Source organism: Amphiprion ocellaris, chromosome 5 (genome assembly GCF_022539595.1).
Source record: "Amphiprion ocellaris isolate individual 3 ecotype Okinawa chromosome 5, ASM2253959v1, whole genome shotgun sequence".
Taxonomy (NCBI): Eukaryota; Metazoa; Chordata; class Actinopteri; family Pomacentridae; genus Amphiprion; species Amphiprion ocellaris.
The window spans coordinates 39,604,153-39,613,633 of record NC_072770.1 but is presented as its reverse complement, the minus strand read 5'-3'; the positions used below and the strand labels follow the sequence as shown (position 1 = coordinate 39,613,633).

Here is a 9,481-nt window from a genome sequence, read left to right as displayed (position 1 = left end):
TTACTGTTAAAACTAAGGTTTTTAACTTAGTAATGAAGTGAGAAGTCAAGAGCTGAGGTGAACTGGGGTCAAGTGTTCACAGTGAAGGTTATTAAGCTCAAAATAAATGTCAGGGATTTTTGTGAGTCTGACATCTGTTTCCCGACCGGAGGCCTGCTCTTAGCTGTGGATGGAACAAATACAGTAATGGAAAGTTGAGACTGGGTGAAAGGGCAAAACAGTCCAAGGTTTTGGTTCCTCCAGAGCACGCAGGGGCCGGGCGGTGGCCGGGCGGTCCAAGGTTTTGGTTCCCCCAGAGCACGCAGAGGCCATGAGGTCAGTGGATGGGAGCAGTGCACGAGTAAGGAGGGGGATGGATGCTGTCATCACGTATGTTAATTAAGGGTGCAGTTCTTGCATATGCAACAGGTTCAGTTGTTGTATAAATTGCACTGGATCGAGACACGAGCTGGGAGTCGTTGCGAGGTGGTCACTCGTTGCAAGCCAGGGTAGAAATGCTCTGAGCAAAGGGGATTTTACCACGTAACTCGGACGGGGGATTCAACATGATCTGCAAAGGAATATCTGTTCTATGGGAATTATGGACTGAAGGAGTGCTCTTTCTGCACTGTTTGAGGATTACAAAAGACTGTGATCTAAAAATAACGCTGACTGAAGGAATATAACTGAACTCTACTATTTCCAAAGGATTAACACCAGAATGGATTAACAAAGTTTTTACTGGCCCAAAGAACAAAAATGGATACAAGCAGATCTAAATCTGGACCGAACCCCCTCCACCTCCTCCCTGGAGCAGAGCCCCAGCGGGGCATCGGTCTTCAGGTGAGCAGCCGGTTGTGCACCCCGTCTGCTCTCCCCCTCCAAATTACATAGTTTGGGTGATTATTACTTCTCTTATATGAAAGCATAGTTCCACTTATGAGTCATGTTAAGCAATTGGAAGAATATTAATGTTTGATTGAGTGTTGTGATTTAGGAGCTTATGCTACGCCCTTGCTGAAATTATAATAAAACATTTATCCTGCAATTAAAGTTAACAGATTGGAAATTCTATTTATTTTTATCATGATGATGAATTAATCACATATATCTTCTCAGTTTGTAAAAAGTCAGGTTATTGTGTGCATTACATCTAAAACTGGTTCTGTCAGATTACCTAGTCGTTGGGGCCGAGGGTGGCCTTTTTTAAACTTATCCTTGGGGTTATCCGTGCCTTAACCTCTAAATTTAAACCTAGCAACTTACCAAGTGCAGAATCCGATGAGAGAAAAGCTGCCGTTAACAGACGTGACTGGTAATTAATTTGACCATTCGAAAGTGGCTACTCAGTTGAGTTAGTTATCAGAGGAAGCAGGATAGGCGTCTGGATGGAGGCAGTTAGAAGCTAGGCGAATTTTCTCGCTTACCAGCTTAAAAACGTTCCTCAGATCTCATCTGGGTTGACCCATATGGGCTACGGGAACCGGACCCGTTAGATGGAGAGCTGGTCCAGTAATTCTCTGATAGTTAATTAATTTATTTGATTGATTTAGGAGGTTACTGGCCTTAGGAATTCACAATATGTACACAAATATACATTATTTATATAAAATTAGTTTTGCAAAATATTAAGAAGACCTGTCGGTATAATTTAATGCACTGGTTGTTTTATACTTGTATAAAATAAAGCTCATGTACAGTCTCCTGAGCTTTCTTCATATGTGTCATGTATCTGCTTCCAATTGCTCACAAGAATTTGGATCACAAACCTAAACTTTTAGACGATACTTGCTAATTTGATAAGCTAGATCTAGCACTAAACTACATAATACAGGGTATAGTTTTGTGGCTGAAATGTTTTTGTCCAGTTTGATTTCAGTCTAAAGGCCACAGAACTGAGACAGACTCCTCAAACTGACAATATTTCAGTAAGTATGAAATATTTTACCTCTTTGCGGCTCTCGTCCAGCTCCTTGCTGTCCATGTTCCCCATAGCGCTGTTGGAGTTGGGCAGGTTGCCCCCGAGTCCCATCGCCATGGCTCCCGCCGCCACGCCTACATTGTTGGTGGCGGTGCCGTCCTGAGCGCCGCCGCCACAGTTCTCAGCGGGAACCACGGCGCCCCCGTGGCGGGAGCTTGCCGTCGATGATCATCTCCATGCCGCCCTTGGTGGGCGTCAGGTCCCCCTCGGTCTCAACGACGATGCCGTGACGCTTGTCGGCACGGTAACGCTTCCCCATGTACTTGTAGAAGAGCAGGCGGCGGTCGGCGATCCAGGCCAGGATGACGCAGACAGGGAAGTACAGCAGAGTCACCAGAGCTTCCCACACCTGGAAGACAAAACATCAGCATCAGGCTGGTTTAATTCTGCAGCAAAGTAGAAACGTCGTGAATAAAATCAGGAGTTCAAAATGTGGTTTGAGGGTGACTCCTTTAAGGAAAAACTGCAGGATACAAATACAGTCACAATTAAACTGAGTGTAGTATCACTGAAATGTCAAATCATTAGAGTAATCTGATTACTCCTGCATTGAACAGCAGGCATTTTCTCTGATGTCACTAACAATTTAGACTCATGAGATTAAAAATATAGACCTCATAGTTGGAACTCAATCCAACAAAAGTCAGTAGTGAGATTAAAGCTTCGATTTCCAATACTTCATACATCCAGCTTTATGTTTGATGACAGACTCAATACTCCTGGTCATGAAGGATACCAGATTGCTGCAGAGATGTTCTGTCATTCTTCACAGACTATTATTTTCAGTTGTTCTTTCTTTGGAGACGTTTTGTTGCTCAATGTTTCTCTTAAAAATACTCCAAATGTGTTGTATTGGATTAAAGTCAGGTCACATACTCTCCAGGTCGTAGTTTTCTGTTGTTCTTCTTTAGAAACTCTTGTGTGGTTTAATTCTTTGAATTGTTTTCATGCTGGAATATTTCTCTCCTTTAAGCTTCTGCAGACTGGGAGTCATCTGGCCAGCCAGTATTTTGGTTTATCCACAGACATTCATCTATAAATATCATCTCCCCAACAGCTTTTGCACTCATGCAGCACCAAATCATCACACTCCCACCGCTGTTCTTCACTCTCGGGACGATGCATTCACTGTGGTGGACTCCATCTAAACCCAACAAATTTGTCTTGTTCTTATCTGTACAAAGAATGTGTTTCCGACTCATACCAAGCTCTTTCGGTTTTTTACATGCATCTAAGCAGAGATCAGTTTTGTGCCAAAGAGCAAGTGTTTTTCTTGATGGAGGTTGATGTTCTGAAGTATCTAAGCTCCACAGAAACCCTGATTTCCATTGATAACACCTGTGTGAAGTCTGAAGCAGCTGCTGTCTGTTTTCCACAGCTAGATTGTGAAAGTACTTCATTTACTGTGGAGTCATTTTAGGGGGACGACCACTGCAGCTGTGATTAGTGGTACAATGGGTCCGTCTATAACTCCTGATTATTGCTGACACTGTGTAATGCTGATTTTAGTTGATCTTTCTGCATCCTTTTCCATCTTTGTGAAGTACCAAAGTCAGGTCCTTTTACAATTCTTTTCCATGTGGAGGTATGATGAAGACAAGCAGATGGACACAGCCGATAGGTCCAAAATGAAAAGGTTTCCACAGCTAATAATCTCAACTGTGTTCATGCATTAGGGACTTTGCTGCTTTGAGTTTCTACTTTTTTTCTGTATTTCCAGTGTAATCTTCCTCAATTATTGGATTTTTATTGCTCATAAAAAGAAAGACTGATGTTCAGCTGAAAAATTATGCAATTTTTGAGAGATGTACTTTTGAAATATTTGGCAGTTATGTGATTTTGCACAAGGGTGGACTTGTGTCTGCTGTTTGCTGTGTATAGCAACCAATACAATTTCCCAGATATCAGTTAGTCATATTTAGTGCACAATAACTATTACTCAAAGAAAAACAATAGCAGAGGAAAAGTCAATAGCTATAAATCATAATTCAGAAAGAAGTGTACTATTTTTAGAGTATTTTGCTTGGAAATGTAAACAGGCGGTGACATGAGCATTACAACAGCTGACATGCCTTCATCCCACCTTCACACCAACCTCTATACCTCCAACTACTACATTACACTAGAGCTGGCTCTGTTTTCTCTGTACTGATGAACAGCACCACTCATCAGCACCTCCCTCCTCTGAACCACCCCCTCACCTCCACGACGCCCGGCGACATGACGGACAGGATGAGGTAGAGCCAGATGTAGGCGAAGATGCTCCAGAAGGCGGTGATGAAGAACACTCGGAGGTGCTTGATCTTGCGGGTCTCTCCGTTGGGGATCGTCCACACACAGATGCCGATGATCACGAACATGTTGAAGGCGGCGCTGCCAACGATGGTTCCTGGACCGAGCTGACCGGCCTCAAAGTTATGACCACACACCTGCAGACAGCCAGAGAAGGAGGGAAGAGGAGGATACTGATGAGCAGCATCTCAACTAACAAAAGAAATTCACCTCTGAAAACATAACTGACATTACTGTGTTCAGATGTTATTCTGTTTAGGAATTAATCAACCAGTTTTATGTTTATTAAGCAGATTGTTTAAGAAAAACTCAAAGGTGTGTCGTTAAATTAATTGAAGGACTTTAACATTTTTATATGACACCAACACACCCACCAACCAACCAACCAACCCACCAACCAACCAACCCACCAACCCACCAACCAACCAACCAACCAACCAACCAACCAACCCACCAACCAGCCAACCCAACCAACCCGCCAACAAGCCAACCCACCAACCAACCCATCAACCAACCAACCAACCAACCAACCAACCAACCAACCGACCGACCAACCCACCCACCAACCAACCAACCAACCAACCAGCCAACCCACCAACCAACCAACCCACCAACCCACCAACCCACCAACCCACCAACCAGCCAACCCAACCAACCCGCCAACAAGCCAACCCACCAACCAACCCATCAACCAACCAACCAACCAACCAACCAACCAACCAACCGACCGACCAACCCACCCACCAACCAACCAACCAACCAACCAGCCAACCCACCAACCAACCCATCAACCAACCAACCAACCAACCAACCAACCAACCAACCAACCAACCAACCAACCAACCAACCAACCACACCAACCACCAACCAACCCACCAACCAACCCATCAACCAACCAACCAACCAACCCACCAACCCACCAACCAACCAACCAACCAGCCAACCAACCAACCAACCAGCCAACCAGCCAACCAACCCACCAACCAACCCGCCAACCAACCAACCAACCAACCAACCGACCAACCGACCAAACGGCCAACCAGCCAACCAACCAGCCAACCCACCAACCAACCCATCAACCAACCAACCAACCAACCCACCAACCCACCAACCAACCAACCAAACAGCCAACCAGCCAACCAACCAGCCAACCCACCAACCAACCAACCAACCAACCAGCCAACCCACCAACCAACCAGCCAACCCGCCAACCCACCAACCAACCAGCCAACCCACCAACCAACCAACCAATCATGTGCATCTTACCTCTATAACAGACAGCAGTATCTCTGGAGCGCTGGAGCCCAGAGCCATGAGCGTCAGATTGGACACTGTTTCATTCCAGATTCGAACTGTCGCCACCGAAGTTTCTCCGTTGGGCATCGTGATGGTCACCTCCTTCTCCTGTTGGAATAAACACATGCAGAAATGATGGACTTGCTTTTATAATATATGTTCTCACTCTATTTTCATTTTAGCTGCCTGGTTCTTTCGTGTGACGCCTTTAATTCTTTAATTGTTGATTTTTAATCTTCAGTCTTATTCTTCAGTTTGCAAACTGCCTAGTTCCTTTGTTTGATGTGTGATATGATATATTTAGCTTGTTATTATCATTTTTTCTATTTATGTTATTTGACTACTGTCTTGCTTGATTGTATCTGTGTTTGTATGTTTTGAATGTCAAAGCATCTTGTGAATGCCCTTTTTGAAGATGGTATATAAAGTATTATTATTATTATTGTACCGTTAAATTGTGGGTTAAATTAAGTTGCACCAGACTGTGAAACTGAAGATCAAATTTAAACTTCTTCTTAAATTTAGCGATTACATTTATTACTACTGCAGTGAAACTTCAAATCCAATTTGAAATGTTATCCAGCATTAACCTCAGTTACACTTGAAGTCTCACTTCTATTATTACTTTAATACTGTTGTTAAATGAATTGAAGGAACTGGTAATATTTTCATATCACATCAATCAACCGACCCACCAACCTACCAACCCACCCACCCACCAACCAACCAACCAACCAAAATTTACTGTTGGATTGAAAAATGAGAAGTGTTTTTTTTTGCAGCCTTTCCCTGTTTTTATTAAATTACTACTAAATATCCTGTAAAATCACTGAAAAAAATAATTTATGTGATCACTGTACATTATTTTCTGTGATTTTATGAGATATTATTCATAACAGAAAACAAACAGCATAAATAACAATTTAAAATAATTACTTACAATTTTCAATCCTTGAGGTACATCATTTTTCCTTTAAATAAATGGCAAATATCAGTCAAAATAGTTTTTTCTGATGTAAATACCATTAAGTGTGATTATAGTGTTATTTCACTGTCAAAAGCTGCATAAAATTTCAGCCTAATTTTAACAGTTAATATATATATCTTTTATTTGTATTTTCTGTGACTTTACTAAATGTTACCTGCAATTGGAAAAAACAGACAAACAAACAAAAAAAACCCATAAAATAACTATAAATTGTTCGAGAAATTTTTAAGAAAAAAGCTGTTAAATTCACACAGGAAAATTTTCTTTGGGATTATTTAAGTTTTACCTTTAAAATTTGGTCCAATGCACAAATTTGTCCACAATCCAGTCCATTTAATGTTGTTTATCTTATTAAACTTTTACTAATTTCACTATAAGAAGAGCTGCAGGTGCCTCCAGTTTATTTCTAGTATTTTTTCTGTATGTCTGGTGTTTCTTTCACTTTCTCTAAATGCTGATATAAACCTGCCATCAGTCCATCTTTCCATCACCTCCAGGTCTTCATCCACTCTGTCAGTGATCCATCATGTCCCTAAACCTCTGAGAACTCCTGACTCCTGTTTGTGTTTGTTGGACTAATCCTGGTGTCGGAGCGTCTTTAAATGCCGACCTGCTTCCCTGCTGGTGATCCGTCATCCTGCCTTAATCCTCACCTCCACCACCACCGTCTCATTCCCTCTAACTCCGTCTGCCTCTCCAGTCGGTCGTAACATTTACTCACTCTATTTTCCCTCCTCTCATCAGTCCAAACCTCCCAGATGCTCCTCTGTGGCTCCTCTTTTCTTTTTATTTTGCCATTTCTGACTGTATAACCTCAACACCTGAACCTCTCCAGGCCATCCGGGACACAAACACACATTTAGAATCGCCGAATCGCTGCATAAACATCACAAATGATATCGAGCCTGAAACAGGATAAATGGACGTAGAGGGAAATCTGTGTAATCAGCATTAAAGCAACCGTCAAGCTCGGCTTCCTGTGTAGCCGTCTGATCACAAAGAGCTGCAGAATCCTTTATAGCTGCATTACAGACAGATTTATAACTGGATTAACATGAAGGAGCATCTGATGGAGAAATATCAGAATAAAGAGCCAGATTAAGAGGCTTAATGTTTCCTACATGTGTCGAAAATGTGCTCAAGTTTTTATGTTTTTAATGTTACACTGAACTGGAAAAAGCAACAATCATTGAATTTTAATGCATCCCTTTGTATTTTATGGGCCTGCAATTCTGGATCAACCAAGCTGGATTTTGGTTGATTTTTTTGTGAATGTTCTTAAGAGAATATTAGGAGTTTTACTGATATATATGGAATCACTTTAGATATTTTTAGGATTTTTTGGGGAGATTTTTACAAATTTTTTGAAAATATTTTCTAGCCAAATTTGGGGGATTTATTTATTTTTTTTAAGTAAAACTTTTAAGGGAAACTTTTAAGGAATTATTGGAATTTTCTTCTTGAAGGTTTTGCAAATTTTCAGAAATTTGGGGAATTTTTTTGCAGAATTTTGGGATTTTTTTCAGACAAGGAAACAATATTTTATGGGGCCCGTAAATGAGGACAACAGGAGGGTTAAGGATGATTATTTTTTTCTTCTATTCTCGTGTCTTTTCATGTCTTGCATGGAAAAACAAGTAATTTAAAGTTAGATTTTCCATATTTTATGGACTAAACACAGTGATGAATGAATACTGAAGACGGATCATCTCACCTGTGACGTGATGACCTCTATGGAGGCCATGAAGCGGTCGGCGATGATGGAGACTCCCAGGAACATGTACATGAGTGACACGAAGTAGACCACGGCCCGGGCCACCTGGTATCCCAGTCCGGGCCGGTCGGGCTTCCAGACGGGCAGCAGGATGCCGGGCGTGCACATCGTCACCACGTTGCACTTATCCTTCACCCCGGGGCCGGTGGCGTTGCTGTAGGACGAGGAGGGCGGGAAGGCGGAGGGCGAGGACGAGGGCAGCGCCGTCCTCAGGTCAGGGTCGCCGCTGGGCTCCACCCGCTGGGACTCCGGATGGCAGGGAGGCAGTGGGGAAACGAAGAAGAGGAGGAAGAGGAGGAAGAGGGAAGGAGAGGCCAGCAGAGGCATGGCGGCGTTTGGCTGGAGGCGAAGGACGAAGGCGGAGGGACGAGGTGGAAGAGCTGAGGGTGGTGCAGAAAGCTCACCTGAAGAAACACAACGGAGCGGAAACAACTTTAAATACAACAGAGCAGCGTTTATCTACCTGAACATAAAAGATGTGCTGGACTGGACATAAAGCAGGATTTACAGGCTCAAGAACAGATATATTAGTGTTGAAACTAAGATCTATCCCATAACATGGAAGCACAATATCTATATTCTTTTACAATGTGTGACTGTAAAATCTCAAACTATTGAAATGAAAGTCTGCTTGGAGTCATTCAAACCATCTACAGGTAAAGAAAACTTCCCCCGCAGGTAAACACATCCAGCTACTTTTTAATTTTGAAGTTTTACCACAAGAGCTGTGACTCAGAAACTCTCCTACACTCACAAACCTCTGGCTGCTAAAACATTTCAGATGACTAAAGGACGGAAGCAGGTGAAAAACACGATTCACAGCAGATGACGTGATTCACCGGAGACGCTGGAACATTTGATTCAAGGCACAGTGAGTCAGCCGTGAACAGAAAAGTAAAACAACAAGAGGAGAAGTCAAGAAAGTTGGAGAAGAGAAGCAGAAAGATGGAGCGGGAGGTCTAGAGGAAGAAATGAAGACGATGAAGGAGGATGAAGAATAAACTGGGGAGAGCCGAGGTTAAGCTGGGATTTATGAGGAGTGAAGTCAGTAGAACCAGGAAGGAGTTCTTCAGTAGAAAGTAGTTCTATTTAAAACGTGGATCATTCACATGTTTGGTTTAAAACTAAACTCCATTCGTCTCCACTTTAGGGGCAACATTTCAGAGTCAGA

The 9,481-nt window shown here is 42.5% G+C and overlaps 1 pseudogene; it reads right to left on the bottom strand.

Annotated features, from left to right (window-relative positions):
• Nucleotides 1-1,873: 1,873 nt before the first annotated feature.
• On the bottom strand, nucleotides 1,874-8,733 carry LOC129349036 (sodium/calcium exchanger 2-like; annotated as a pseudogene).
• Nucleotides 8,734-9,481: the final 748 nt, after the last annotated feature.